Source organism: Camellia sinensis, chromosome 5 (assembly GCF_055761805.1).
Source record: "Camellia sinensis isolate YWXY chromosome 5, ASM5576180v1, whole genome shotgun sequence".
NCBI lineage: Eukaryota > Viridiplantae > Streptophyta > Magnoliopsida > Ericales > Theaceae > Camellia > Camellia sinensis.
In genome coordinates this window covers 109539578-109555781 of record NC_138965.1, presented here as the reverse complement: position 1 = coordinate 109555781, position 16204 = coordinate 109539578, and the positions used below count along the sequence as shown (strand labels likewise).

Below are 16204 nucleotides of genomic sequence, written 5' to 3'. Positions count from 1 at the left end.
AGCAACTATTTTGAAGTTTAAGTCACATAAACAGTTTTTTATAGAACTTTATTTTTGGAGTGGCTATTTTCAGGTTCACATAAACCTCTTCGGAAATCTGGGACAAGACTATTTGCATGATAGCCTCCCTAGAACCTGTTTTATCCAGAGCCTGAATTGTCCTTTCTAATGAAATGACTATTTGGTAGAGAATAATTGTGGAACCTGAGAAACAATTCATGGGGTCATGAAGGAACTTAAAAATTGGGGTTTTTGGTGTTGACTTCTTGGGAATAATTCTATTCACACACTATACTTAAAGCTTGTTTGGGAATTGACTATTTTATTTAATTTTTGATTTTTTATGAAAAAAAAATGTATAAAAAATAGAGAAAGTGATGTGATAGTTTTGTTTGACTTTTAACTATGTTAATCAAAAATTCACTCTCTAAGCAATCTTGTTTGTTGCGTTATTTTGATATTTATTTCTAAATAAAAAATAATTGTTCGGATATCAACTACTGAATAGTGTATTTATTTGGAAGTTGGTAGTTGAACAACTGATATTTGTTCAAAAATTGACATCTAAATCACAAAAAGATGTGAATTGAGACAATTCTATCAATTCATAGACCACAAAAGTCCACTCAAGAGGTGGAATTAGATGTCAGAATTCAAAACCATTTGAGACACACCCATCTATGTGAAGTCCATAAATTTAGGGTCTGTTTAGTGGATGTTGTGTTTCCAACATTGTAGTTATTGCTCTGCTTCCGATGGGATTTATTCTTAATCATATTTCGATACTCTAAATTATGCACTTTTTAAAATATGTTAAGTAGAATATATTTATAAAAAATTAAATTGATTAGATATAAATGTGATTAATGAAAGGGCTATTGATCTCTAATCAATTTTTTACAAATATATTTTACTTGATATACCTTAAAAAATAAATTGTTCGAATTATTAAAGTGGGACCCAAAATGAGTCCTATTGAGTGCACAACCGTGATTGTTGCGCTCACTTTGTTTAGTGTGGTTTTTATTTTGTAGTTTTAGGTTTTTTTAGTTTTCACAAATTAAAGCAATGAAAATTTTGAAAATACTTATTTATTTCATATTATTTTCACTTTGTTCTGTTTGTTTCGACATAAAATATTTTTCTTGTAAATTAATTTTACATCGAAAAAATATTTTTCTTTTAGTTTTTTGGCGTTTGGTTGACACTTGAAATAAAAATATTTCATTGCCTAAAAGAGAAAATTTGATTCAATAAATTGTCATCTAATAACTTTTTAGTAAGTTAAGATATTTATTTGAAAATACTAAATGTATTGAAAAAATGGTGAGTGAGAGTCAACTTTGTAAAAATTGACTTACAAAATTTTTATTGGTAAGCTATTTTTGAGAAAATTATGCAACAATATTTTATTTAAAAAAATATTTTACTTGCTTTTTGTTCAATCAAACAACGGAAAATGAGTAAAAAATATTTATGACAAAAACATCTTCTCTCGAAACAAACGGAGCCTTCATGTAAAAATATATTGTAAAATTTTAAAAGCAATCAAACACGGCGGAAAATGAGTAAAATATTTTTAACAAAAACATTTTAGGTCAAAACAAACGGAGCCTACATGTAAAATTATATTGTAAAATTTTTAAAAAAAAAATTATGTGTATATATATATATATATATTAAATAGCTCGTTCAATAATTTTTGTCTTAAAATAAAAATTTTAAAAACTAAAGTGATACCAAATAAGCCTTGGTATATATATCATCACTTATGTGTATGCTTGAAATTGATAGTTATAGATTGAATTATAGAATAATTTGTGCTTGACTTGTTAGTTACAAAAAGATAATTTTGGAATAAAAATTTTGTGACAAAAAATATCAACACCAACTCAGCTCTTTGCACTATAAATAGAATGGATTATTGACATAGGGACGGAAAGAGCGGAGTCCTTGAACCTAATGGCACACAAAAAGTAATTAAGAAAACTCTTATTAATGTCAAGTTTGGGATATTGAGAAAAAGTTAAAAAGTTACTTAAAAAGTTAAAAAGTTAATATTATTCACCAAAAGTCAACAATTACGGCTACACAATTCCCAATTCTAATTTTTTCTTACAAATCAATTTTTACAATTTTTTAATACACATTTTTTCATAAAAAGTCAAAAAGTTAACCCAAACATCCATATTTTTTTCCTCAATTTTTTAGTCCAAAAAGACAAAAAGTGCACTTATTTAAGACACCCCAAACAACCCCTAAATATAGATACACACAACAACACCACACACACAAAACAAAATAAATAAATAAATAAATAAAAATTGGAGCTTCTTTTAGCTACATCTAACAATTAAGGATTCTCTATTTCCAATTTTTATTTTTATTTTGTTTTTGATTTTTTTTTTTTTTTTTAAAACCCATAGTCTATGTACGACTCATATATGTTGGGTCAAGTGAGTGGATAAGTTTTTTTAGTATCGGGCTTGAACCCATTCCCAATAATCTCCCTTGTTATAGAAACTTTTTGTTATATTGTTTATTTTTATGCAATGAGAGATTTATTGTTAATTTTCCCTATTTACAGTCCGTTTGGATTGATGATGTAGGAGGAAAAGTAAAGGATTTGGAGGGTAAGGTTATTTAAATCATGCTTGAATTCTTTTAAAGGATGGAAATGGAACTGCACAGAGGGGGTTATGGGGAAGAGAGTACAAGTTTTTAAGGATTTTATTTTTTCTCCAAAATTGGGAGGAAACGGAAGGGAAGTGAAGTATTTTTCATAATAATATATGCAAATATCTAATTGAAATATCTGTTCATAATTAAATATTGTCTAACCAAATAAGATAGAGGAGACTTTCTCTTCCTTTCCTTCTCTCACAACCAGGGACGGAGGCATGTGAGGTCCAGAGGGGTCACGTGTCCCCCCTCAACTTTTGGGAAATTATTCTTTTGCCTCTAATAAAAATATATAATTTAATACAAGTAATATCTTGAAATTTTTATATCACTATTTTCTTTACCTTTTTTTTTATAAAAAAAAAATGTTTAATTTATCACTTTAAATGTTTAATTATGCTAAAAAAAATTGTTATAAATTTTATAGTAGAGAAATGTTATATATCACTGATATTTTGTCACTGTTTTATATCAACTCTTATACAACACATAATTATTACACAATTAATGACAACTAATAATATATTGCCATGTAATTCAATTATTCAAAACAGTGAAAAAAACAAGTAATATATAATAGCCTCTGTATATTATTTATTCATCTTTTTCTCATTTCTTTCTCTATCTTCGCTATATCTCTTTATCTGTGTGTGTGCATCTTAATATAATTTTGTTCTCATATTTTATGAGGGTATATGCGATTATTTTTTAAGCTATGGTGATCATCATATATAAAATAAATTAATAACAATAAAGATAATGATTAGTTAACTTGATCTTATATTTAAATATAACTTTTGCATCGCACTAATTTTTAGTCCTACCATCAAATAAAAATTAAGTTAAATTATGAGTTTTGTTAAGATTTTAATTCAAAGGTGTCCCTTCTAAGCCAAAATCCTGGCTCTGCCACTGCTCACAACTAGCTTTTCCTTCCCCTCCCCTCCCCTCCCCTCCCCTCCCCTCAATCCAAATAGAGTCTTACAATCAAAGCGAATCTTTTATCATGTGTAGCAAAAATGTGATCCCAGTGAGCTTTATGGTCTAGAGAAATGAAAATTTGGTCAAAAATTCTTCACCATATTTGTATAGTGATACAAGAACAAATAAATATTTTTTATTGCATAAAATCCTTTAAAATAAATTTATCATGTATCAAGAACAATCAAAATATGCTTACCCTTTTTATTGTAAAATCTATCCATGAGATTTTGTTTGCACAGTTAAATGCAAACAATGAGAAGATCATAAAATAAACAAATAAACATGCATAACTTTCTTTCTTGAACATGATTGATGATGACTGAAACTTAGGGAAATTATATGCACCATATGTATTATTGTGATGTATGTTGTATATTTTTGTGGCAAGTGTTCTGTAATTTTCTAATAGAATTGTGATAATTTGCGATTCAGAAATGAAGATACTTCATCTATTAACGACAAATATCATAATTCTACCTAAAAATTATATAATATTTATTATAAAAATACATAAAATACATACAATAGAATGTATATAGTACACACCCTTTCCTACAACTTTATTCACTACATTCGCACTTCTTCATTTCAGATCTAGAATTTTAACAGTTTGTTTTATGGTGTCACCCATTTAAATGCACACATCCAATCGAAACAAATATAGACAAGAAGAGAGTAAGAGATGGATTAAAATGTGCCCACACCAGATTTCTTTTTAATTGTTTTTGTTCTTGAAAATAAAACCTCTTTCTTTTTTGGCCAAATAACATAATAGTGATTGCTAGAAAAACAATAATTATAAAAAATAATAAATATTATAAATATAAATATTAAAATTATAATTTCTTTTCATTAATGTGCAATAGTTTTTAAAAACTACATTGAATGATAATTTCGCTTTCTTTTTTTCCCAGTTCATGGGCACCTAATCTCATTATTGTTAGTTATATACATATATATGCTTGCTATTTTATATCATCTCCAACCCTTCACAAATTTGATTCCAAGTTTGAGTAGAAGGTTTTATTTGATATGAATTGATTTGAACTACTCCAATCATTTCATAAGATTCTCATCAAAATCTTTTTAAAAATTCTTGTCTTATTCTAAATTTCCCTTTTCATCAAATTTGATAAAAATAAAAAAAATTCATTTTCATTACTTCATCTTTTTAAATTTTTTTCAAATTCAAATTTTCAACAAAGGATTAATGAGTTTTAAATTTGATGAAAAAAATCATTCTCGCTTGATTTGATTAACATTTAATGAAAGCATTAAAGATTATTTTTTAATACTTTTTCATCAAATTTAAATTTGATATAATAAAAGAAGGAGAATTGAAGATGCTCTTAGGCCATCTCCAACTGTATACCAAATCTATCACCAAATTCAAATTTGATGAAAAGTAGCTTCTTTTCTTGTTCCAACAGTTTCACCAAATACGTATCAAATCGAGAATATCAAAAATCTTTCATCAAATTGAGAACGTCTGGGACCTTTCAACATTTCACTGTTCAGGACCGTCGTTTTCAGGCATCAGACGACCCCCGGACGACCGGCCGAGCGTCAAGCCATATGTCCACCAGGTCATCTGCTTTGTTGAAAACTTCCCACAAAAATAGGTGACATAGCTCCAAGGTTCCAAGTTAAGTATAAAGGGCCATTTTTGATATAATTTCCAGTGATTATTGTTGTTGTATAAAGGACCAAGAACAAAATGGGAAGTAACAGAGGGCCATCACCATTAGTTCCACTACTAATGGTGGAAGTCCTTGCTCTGCTCATCTTTGGACCTTTCTTGGAATCTGTAGTTGAAGCTTTCTCATCTCTGTATCAAGAAGTGATGGACTATATGAAGGTGGTTTCACCTTTATGATGCTGCTTTGTATGAGCTTAATGTTGATGGTAATGTACTTGCTCACTCTCTTCTTTCCCATACTTGACATCTTTTATATTGGAAATCGACAAAGCGAGAGATTGGGTTATGAAAATGAAGGGCTTGGATTGGGATCTTTTCTTCTAGCTCTGCTCTTCTTTGTTCTGTATAATGTCATGTGAGGAGTTTGGAACGCTTTACAATTTTTTAAGGTGTATACGTAGTAAACATTAACAAAAAAATTGAATAAAAAAACTAAATTGAAACTGAACTTAAAATGTAATGACTAAATTGTTCAAATTGAAACAGTAGATTATTTTGGGTCAAACTATAAGGGTGAGAAGTATTTGATCTCTGGTATAAAAAATAAAAATTAAAAATTTTGGAGGAAAAAAAATCTTCATGTTTGATCACTATGATAGGTATTTTTTTTAGGGTGGATCGAGAGGAAGATTGAGGTGGAGGTGGAGGCCTGGCAACCATATATTACTAAGAAGACACTTCATCAACTAAGTTGGCATCTTAAATTACAGTGCCTTTGGTTTTTATTCTTACGCAAAAGTTTGCATGCTTTCATTTTCACCAATATTCTCACATTTCAAAATTTCAAAAATAGAGAAGAAAAAAAAAAGGAAAAAAAAAAAAAAGAAGCAACCATTTTCTTCTAGATTGTAATGGAACCAGGTTTGTTTTAAATTGTTTCTAACAATGGGAATCCCAGTATGCTGCTTGCAGTTATTGCCACATGAGTATTCTATTTTGACCTTTTTTGCACTGACTGGTCGACTAGCCGGTCGACCGCTGGTTTGCTAAAAAGCCAAATCCCTCCGTTGGAGCAGGCGATATCAAAGAGAGTTTTTACTTAAATTTGATGAAAAAAGTAATGCACCGTTGGAGATTCCCTTGTACGAGTAATTTTGTTTTGTGTACTTGGAAAGTAAATGTTATGTAATACCATTCTCTTATTTGACTGCTTTGACAATTGGTCAATTACATTTATATTAGATTTTTTTTTAATGATTGGATGTCCAGGCTAGCTTACACGTACCTCGATTAATTTTGGGACCCACGCAAAGCCTCCTCCAAAGAGCCCATGGGCGTGGTCTCAAGGAGCGGATTACTCCTAATGGGAGTGAACCTAAGACTTAAAGAGAGCACACCCCTAGACCACAAGTTGCATTCACTAGGCCAACATGAGGGGCAAGGTACCTGTGATTGGTTTAGGAGCTCACTAATGAGGTGGTGCATAGAAATATATATATTTTATATAAACACGGCAAATTTTACTCTTCTTTTAAGGGTGGTCAACCCTTAGGTCCATTCTATAGACTTTTAACGACGTAGATCCAGGGGCCTTTTTGTTTGGGTCAATAAGGACGCATCTTTCAATTTGTTTAGATCTACACATGTTATCTGTTGAAATCAAACCCATTTTCCTCTATCTCTTCCATCCATGTGTGTAATGGCCTAGGGTCAAAAAACCTTACCCGGTTTGTTTTTGGATGGGACACATGTCGTCCTAGTTGACTTTGACCTTGTCGGGGTGGTTTAGACCCTGGTGTGCTTCGACTTGGCTACAGAACAGCAGCCCAGGTTTGTTGTGTGAGCTTGGTCACACTCGTGACCTACGTGACTGCGTCCGCGATGTTGAGGGGTGGAGGTCACGCCCACGATGGATCGCGACCGAAAGTGGAATTGGTCGTACCCACGACCTATTATATCGGTGAGATCGCGCCCTCAAAGGGTTAGACTGCGGCTGCAATGGTGAGATTATATAAGTCCGCAGTGCATTGAAAAGTCACTTTTTTTTGGTTTCCTCCCTCTCTGCCCTCTCTGTTTCCACCATTTTTGGGTTTTTTCAACCTAGAAGCTTGGGTTTCATCTATTTATACTCATTTTTACCCCTAGTTCCATGGACCAAAACGTAGAGGGTGGCGAGCGTTGTTTTAATCTGAGCAGGTCGTGATTTCGTCGTCGTTGATTTTCGGGTGGTCTCCTCTTCGCTTCAAGAGGTAGGGATTCTTGAGTTTCTTTTCAATATCTCACTATAGATAGATTTGTAGTACTTTTTATTGCATTAAAAGCATAGTTTTCATGTTTGATTTTATTAAACTCATGTGGGTTGGTTTGCGTTTAAATTTGGGGGCTTATGGTTTATAATTGTGGTTGGTTATGGGTTGTAGGAGCATGGTTAGGAAGAGGGGCCAGAAGGCTTGGTGTTTAAATTGTTAATGTCATAATGTTAAAGGAATTGTCGATGGTTTTATAAAATTGAATTTAGGGGTTTTGATAAATAACCATGAGAGTTGGGTTGTTGTATATGTATGTTGGGGATTTGGAGAAAAAAGAACTAGTTTTCAAAATGTATTGATGTTGGTGTAACATGCCCAGGCGGTATCCGTGTGCGTTAAACAGTTCGGACCCTCGATTTCTTTGATCTAGTCTCACTAGTGCAATGTGAAACTTAGATGAGAGTCTAAAGTTGGCAACTTTTAGAAAATTCATTTTATTGCAAAAACCATTTGCCATAAATGGACTGCGTCATCAAATCTTAGAGTCGCCACTTAATATTTATTTTGGAAAAAGTAGGAAACTAGTGACTCGTGTTAAGACCACTGTTCGTCGTAACCAAGGATGCTTAACTCGGAACCTTAGGTATGAAGGGGAAAGGTCATTAATTGAGCACCCTCGCTCACTCGATCAAAAGATCGGCCTTTACTAAACCATGATATGAATTTTATTTTCTTTATATGCTCATGTTTGATTATTTAATAAATCCTAAAATTTACTATGTGAAGCATAAAAATATAGAAAATGCCATTCATTTTGGAACAATTTGCTTTCATGTATTTTGAGAGAGTTTTGGAGATGTACAACCCAAATAAATTGAGTTTACAAACATGAAAAATCAACATCATTCCAAATTAAGCGACATAACCTTCATCCACTAGCATTCATACAGTTATATCAAGTAAGCAAGTAGCCACATGGTAGGATGCTTAAACATGATAAAAAAAAACACACACAATGCTAAAGCATAAAAACTTACATATTTACCGACGTCCCACGAACAGCTACAAAACAAAGTTAGTAAAACATGCACGATCTTTTATACAAAATCCAAATGAAATTTACTCATGAGATGCAACTAAAGATTCCGCTTCTAAGATATGACATGTCAATTATCTAAAAAATATGAGGTAGCGCGAATAATTACATAGGAATTGATTAAATCCATAAATGCAAATTTAGCTTAATCAAGATGCATGAAACATGGATACAAAGCATCGATATAATAAAAAACAAAATATGATGCATATTCACAAATAAAGAAAGCAAGTAAAAGAATGAGATAGAAAGAAGCGGTGTGAGAAATTATTACAACATTTTAAATATTACAAATCCAAGGGAGATGAATAAATATTACAACACAATATAAAAAACCTCACAAACACTCAAAATAAAATAAATATAAGAAAATAGCAGCTTCAACCATCTCAAAGACCATCGGAGGTTGATCTTCTTATTGTCGAAAGGCTATCCGGTTTTGCCTAGAGGTCGCGGGCACGATCATGAAGGCTGCGGGCACGATGGTGTACTTTTAGGTGGCTACCCGACCAACTAATGGACTGGGTAGCTCGATAGGCTCGGCCAAACTCTGTTTTCTTAGATTTTCACAAAAAAAACAAACAAACAAACAGAACTAAAAATAATATATATGGGAGTCTCAACTCACCACTTTCAATTACAACAATACAAAATATAACAAGAAATCAAAGCAAAAGAGTAAAATAAGTAAGAAATGCAATGGGTTCAATATGACGTCTGATTAAACGCAACTCAATTTTATTATCTTGTGCCTTTTTTAGTCCAATTTTATTAGCCCTTTTCATTACCTTTCCATTCTTTATTTATTTTGTCCAAAAATAATTATGTCTACTAATGAAGAGAAGCGTCAAACAAGAAGTTTGTTTTTGGCATAAGAGAGAGATGTAATGCCTTGGTAATGAACCTCCGAAGACATTAAACCATTTAGCATGAAAGGTCTCTTTTGCATGCTTAAAACAGAACTAAAAATAATATATATGGGACTCTCAACTCACTACTTTCAATTAGATTACAACAATATATAATATAACAAGAAATCAAAGCAAAAGAGCAAAATAAATAAGAAATGCAAGAAAATGAAAAATTTGTGAAATTCACCTTCCAAGGAAAGGATGAAGTTCTTAGTTCACAAACTCCCTCTTGATCACCCTCGTGTAGGAAGGTGTTCTCAAATCCTCAATTCGAAATTATGGAGTTTATGGAATGGAAAGTGAATAACTCTCTAGTTTTTCTCACTTTCAATCACTAAACACTCTTCCTTATGATCAAGGAAATTGATCTTTGGCCATATAAGAATTTTTGGAGTGGTTTTGGTGTATGTAAATGAGGAATTTCAGTAGCTATGGAAGCTTGGAAGTGTTTTGGCTCAAGGTTGCACTTTAGACAGTCTTTCCTCTTTTGCTCTCTTTTCTCTCTAACTCTCTCGAATGATTTTCCCCTCTTCTTTTCTGTCATCCCCCTCTTGAATATATCATTTGAGTGTATAAGCCATGTAGGAATAAATAAGTCAAGGAATGGGGGACAAGGTGGAGGACAAAGGTGATGGGCATGACAAGGATGATAATGATGATCAAGACTTTGTTGCTTTTGATTCATCCTTTATGACAAGGCCAAAACCTCTTTTGATAATGAAGAGTGAGTGGAGATAATGGAGGATGAATGGGTACACTTGAATGGATCATAAAATGGCTCAATGGGGTGTCCCAACCGAACCAAAAAAAAAAAAAAAAAGAGGTCTAATGCTGTTTCAGGTCCGGTTAATAAAATCTGCTCTTAAGCCCAACTTCAAACGGGCATATCTCATTTATCCAGACTCGGTTTTAGGTGCTTCTTGAGCCTAAATTGAAGCCCCAGAAATCTAATTTCGAATAGTGGTGGCCTCACATATAAATTACAAGTGTACAAAGAGATATACCTAATTTAGTGAAGGTTGTTCATTTCCCTCAGGCCAGGTCAACAAAATCTGCTCTTAAGCCCAACTTCAAATGGACGTATCTCCCTTATCTGGACATGGTTTTAGGTGATTCTTGAGTCTAAATTGAAGCTCCAGAAGTCTATTTCCAATGGCGGTAGCTTCATATCTAAATTCCAAGTGTACAAAGAGATATGTCTAATTTAGTATAGGTTGTTCATTTCTTTCTTAACAATTTGATGCTCATTATTTTCCTAAACCAGTTTTCTTCCACCCTTCCTATTTCCTTCAACTCTAAACCTATAAAGAAGATGTTTTTAAATATTTTTCAAAGAGTTCACCTGCCTTCCATTTATTTCCACTTTGTCCTTACTCAGTTTACTAAAAAGTGCAATATTTTAATCGAAATGGGAGCCTCGAAACATCATAAAAATATTAGAAAAAATATTTTGAAAAGAGGGTTTTAAGGTCTAAAATAGTTTGGCAAAAAAAAATTGTGTAAAGGTTAAGTTTAAAGTTCAAATTTCATCTGTCTTATTAAGGATTCTGTGAGAAACATATTCCAATTGTTATCATTAGGTAATCAAAAGAAAGCGCCCAAGTCTTAGGGCGGGTCAAAATGGGGTATATACAGTTGCCCCTCTCTGACAGAGCTCGAAGTCATTTCATGACGTGAGTGAATGTTAAAGCTCGAAGATGACCCTTTTTACAAGGCCATAACACTTGGGCAAACAAACAAGATGCAATGCAAGTGGTTGAACCTGAAGGTTGCCTACGTATCCCATTGCAAGGAATCAAACCAGCGTAGTTCAGGGGCAAGATGCTAATGATATGCAGGAAGATTTTGGGAACTGGACTTATACGCTACGCAAAGCCGATTATTTTTGAAAAACTTATGATCATGCAATGAGCAATGTGATAACATGAATGAAAAGCTTAAATTAAAACAAAAAGAAAGCCATGTCTCACACAGAAAGAAGTAAGCGAATAATAAGACGGTGTAACCAATCAAAAATATCTCCTCGCGTTGCATATGGAAAGAGAGGGAAGTCCTCAACCAAGAGAAATCAACAACCTAACGCATCTCACGCGAAACGAGGAAAGGTGGTGTGAACAACAGGCGTACCTGATGTCTTTAACTGAGGTGAAACAATAACCTAACACTTCTCACGCAAAATAAGGAAAGATGGTGTGAACAACAGGCGCACCTGATGTTTTTAACCGAGTGAAACAACAACCTAACCCGTCTCATGCGAAAGGAGGAAAGATGGTATGAATACCAGGTGCACTTGATGTTTTTAACCAAGTGACTAAATAACCTAACACATCTCACGCGAAATGAGGAAGATGGTGTGAACACGAGGCGCACCTGATGTTTTTAACCGAGTAACTAAACAACCTAACGCGTCTCACGCGAAAAGAGGAAAGATAATGTGAACACCAGGCACACCTGATGTTTTTAACCGAGTAACTAAACAACCTAACGCGTCTCACGCAAAAGGAGGAAAGATGGTGTGAACACCGGCGCACCTGATGTTTTTAACCGAGTAAATAATCAACCTAACGCATCTCACGTGCAAGGAGGAAAGATGGTGAACAAATCCAAATGCGTCTCACGCGAGAGGAGAAATAGTGAACAAATCCCAACACGTCTCACGTGAGAGGAAAAATAGTGAACTTGAGATCCAAACACATCTCACGCAAAGAAGAAAAGTGAAATTGAGATCCAAAAGTGTCTCACGCGAGAGGAGAAAAGTGAACTTGAGATCCAAACGCGTCTCACGCAAGAAGAGAAATGTGAACTTGAGATCCAAGCACGTCTCACGTGAGAGGAGAAAGGTGAACTTGAGATTCAAACGCGTCTCACGCGAGAGGAGAAATGTGAACTTGAGATCCAAGCGCGTCTCACGCGAAAGGAGAAAGGTGAACTTGAGATCCAAACGCGTCTCACGCGAGAGGAGAAATAGTGAACAGAAATAGTGAACAAATCCAAACATATGTATACAGGCACACACAGGCAAGCTATACACATATACAGACACAAAAAAAAAAACACACATACACAGACATATACGATATATACATAGTTATATACAGACAAAATACATACATATATGTACATACGATACACATATACACATTCGGGAAATATTCTGTTACTGATAAGGACTATTCCGTTTGCTAACATCAGTTAGGAATATTTCGTTACTGATAAGGAATATTCCGTTTGCTAACGTTAGCATACACAAAACACGCAAAAATAAGGAAAAAAGCACAAATGTATTGATACGGGGGTTCGAACTCCCAATCTCAAGCTCAGCCTCCCAGTCCTTAACCATTGAACCAGACCACCTAACCTAGCCACTCTTGTGACAAAATTTTCAAAGAAATATATATATAATACATAGGTATACAATGCACATACACATAAACCAAAACACAAAAAGAAATACTCGTTGCTATAGGGGTGCGAACCTCTGACCTCAGGCTTAGCCTCTCAATCCTTAACTGTAGAACCAGATCACTTAACCAAGTCACTCTTGTGACAAAATATTCAAACAAATATTTATAATACATAGATATACAATATATATACACATATGCATATAACTCTCCCACCTCTCCTGTTTTTGTCTTTCTCTCCCTTTGAATGTCACGCCTGACATACAGCTTTGACTTTTGCGTCATCCAGCCGACAAAGCTAGACTGTTGCCAATTTGTACCGATTGCCTCGCACTCTCTCTCTCTTTGTCTTATTCTCTTCCGTCTTCTTCTTAATCATTGTCTTCCGTATTCTTCTTAATCACTGCTTGAGAGAGAAAGAACAGAGAAACTAAGCAGAGGAGAAAGGCTGCCCAAAACTCAGTCTGCTCTCTGCTATTATTTCGGGACTCCTTTCTTTTACACCTCTCTTCTTTAACACATGGCCTTGTCTCATCCCCTCACTCTCTTTCCAAACCTTAATGATCCTATAAACCCCCCTGGACCAAGTGCCCCTGCTCCTACTCCTCTTAACTTTTCTACGTATCAGTCAAGCAAATAATGGCAGCTCAATCTGACATTAAAGCCAACCACTACATGTTGAAGTCTTGTATGGAGACGGTGACTGCAGTCTCTAAATTGGCTCTCCGACTACAAAACAGGACAAGCGAGGTACACTAATGCCCAACTCTCTCTGCTCCAAAGCATGTACAAGGATGCACGAGTAGAGATTTGCACACTGAAAGCGGAGAATAAAGAGCTGAAACGACAGGCTACCTCCATGTTCCGATTCAGAGTACCGCCATACTCTCTGCCTTTGATGGTCAGTGATGAGTCAACTCTCTCGTTGATTTTGTAAACACTGAGGCAGGGTCTATAAGGATCTCCCAAGACGAAATCAAGATGAAAAGATTGGCAGGAGAATTAAGTGAGTAAGGTTAGCGTGTGGCCTTCATCAAAAAAGAAAACAAATTCCTCCATTTTTTTTTGTTTTTGTTTTTTTATTTTTTAATTTTTTTAATTTTTTTAATTTTTTGTTTTTGTTTTTGTTTATGTATATATGCTTGCACAAATTTGATCGGGGTTAATCCCCAGCATTAATAAAACGAGTTTGTTCTGCAAATCCGAATGGCATGAATGACACAACACTGAGCATAAAAATCATTTTGTTTTGAATTTTGAACTTGAAAATGACTGCATTATAATGAATTCTGAACTGAATATTGAGCCTATCACTGACCAAAACATAAAATACAACTCAATGAAAGGAAAACAAAGCAAAAACTATCCGAAACGCACCTCTTTACGCTTATCGAAATAAAATGGACACAAATCAGAGCAACACCGCTCGTCTGCCTGATAGAAAAGCATCGCCAGTGACAACGAGCAAAAACCAGCCCAAACGCACCTTTTTATGCTTGCTAGAATAAAATGGACACAAAAAAAAAATTACAGGTCGATTGCCTGACGGAAAAGTATCACCGGCGACAACTACTGTGCATTTTTCGGCGATTGCTTGATTAAGGTGACAAGAATTCGAAGTGCGGGTAAAGGACAAAAACCTGACTCGACTGTGCCCCTTGTTCATCACTTTCACCTTTTCTTTTGTTTTTTTATGATATAAAAGCAACTTTGATTTAACCAAAGAGTTGGAGAATGTACTTGTGTTGAAATCAATGGAATTAAAATTGTGAGCGCTAAAAATTTTCCTGTTTGGTCTAAAGAGTGGTTAATGTTGTATAATGTAAAATTTTGAGAAAAATCCACTTTTATTAAAACCTTTCAAAATAATTTTCGAAAACGGTTATAACCTGACACACATGGAATCAGTCCTTAAGATGAACAGCCCTGAATCAGAAGATCATAACTGCTCACAACTACATTCACCATCACCGCTTTATCTTGTAACTGGCCCTTCTGCCAAATAAAGATAACACAACCAAGCACAGAAGATGGAAAAAGATGGACCGATCAAACAGAAGGGATAGGACAATTAAGTTAAAGATAGTTATGGTCGAACTTCAGGACGAAGTTGCCTACGTATCCCAAAGATGGGAATTAGGCCTTACGTAGTTTGGTTAGGGTTCGCTCAAATGTTAACTCTCTCTTTTTGCGCACTAATTTTTGCCAAAGCCGCCCTTTCAAGTTTTCGACCTTGCGAGCTCTGTTTTTCTTTATTTCTAATTTTTTCATGCTCTAACTTTTGTCTAGGTCGCCCTTTTAGATTTTCAGCCTAGCGAGCCTCTTAGGGATAGCATTTATTTAACTTGTCCATATTGATCGGCTGTGAGAACTCTAGGCCATATAAATCCATAAGAATAATCGCTCCTCTTGACCAGATGGATTTGATGATGTAAGGACCAGTCCAATTGGATCTGAACTTGCCCCTAGGGTCATAGATGGGAGCTCAGTTGTCCTTGAGCACCATATCTCCTTCTTTTAGATTTCTGGATGTAACTTTCTTATTAAAGGCCCTGGCAATTCTGTGCTGATACCCTTGGATGTGATATAACGCCTTCAACCTCCTCTCGTCAAATAACATCAATTCTTCAAACCTGCTCTGCTGCCAATCTGCCTCTGTTACTTGACACTCTGCCATAATTCTCAGCAACTGTACTTCAATCTCAATCGGTAGAATAGCTTCTATCCCATACACTAGAGAATAGGGGGTTGCCCCTGTAGATGTTCGAATTAGTATTCTGTAACCCTAGAGTGCAAATGGTAGTTTATTCGGCCAATCCTTGTAAGTTTCTAACATATTTCGTAGGGTGTTCTTGACATTCTTGTTGGCAGCCTCAACAGCTCCGTTGGTCTGTGGTTTGTATGTTGATGACTTGTGAAAAGCCACATTGTATTTCTCAAGCAAATCTACCACCTCCTTCTTGAAGTGTGAGCCATTATCTGAAATGATCTCATTTGGTACCCATACCTGCAAATGATATTGTATCTGATGAACTTAGCCACAGGTGACGCCTTCAACATTGAATAAGACTGAGCTTCCACCTATTTAGTAAAATAATCGATCGCCACCAAGATAAACTCATGTCTACTTGAACCCTTTGGCGAGACATCCCCGATGACGTCAATTCTCCAAACTGAGAAAGGCCATGGTGAAGTCATATTGTAGAGCCTTAACGGCAGGACGTTTATGTGATTAACAT

The 16204-nt window shown here is 34.6% G+C and overlaps 1 protein-coding gene across 1 annotated transcript in view; it reads left to right on the top strand.

The window, feature by feature from the left end:
* The window catches only part of LOC114323181 (F-box protein At1g47810-like), a 72331-nt gene that overhangs the window by 13676 nt on the left and 42451 nt on the right, over nucleotides 1-16204 (top strand). The window lies entirely within an intron of this gene.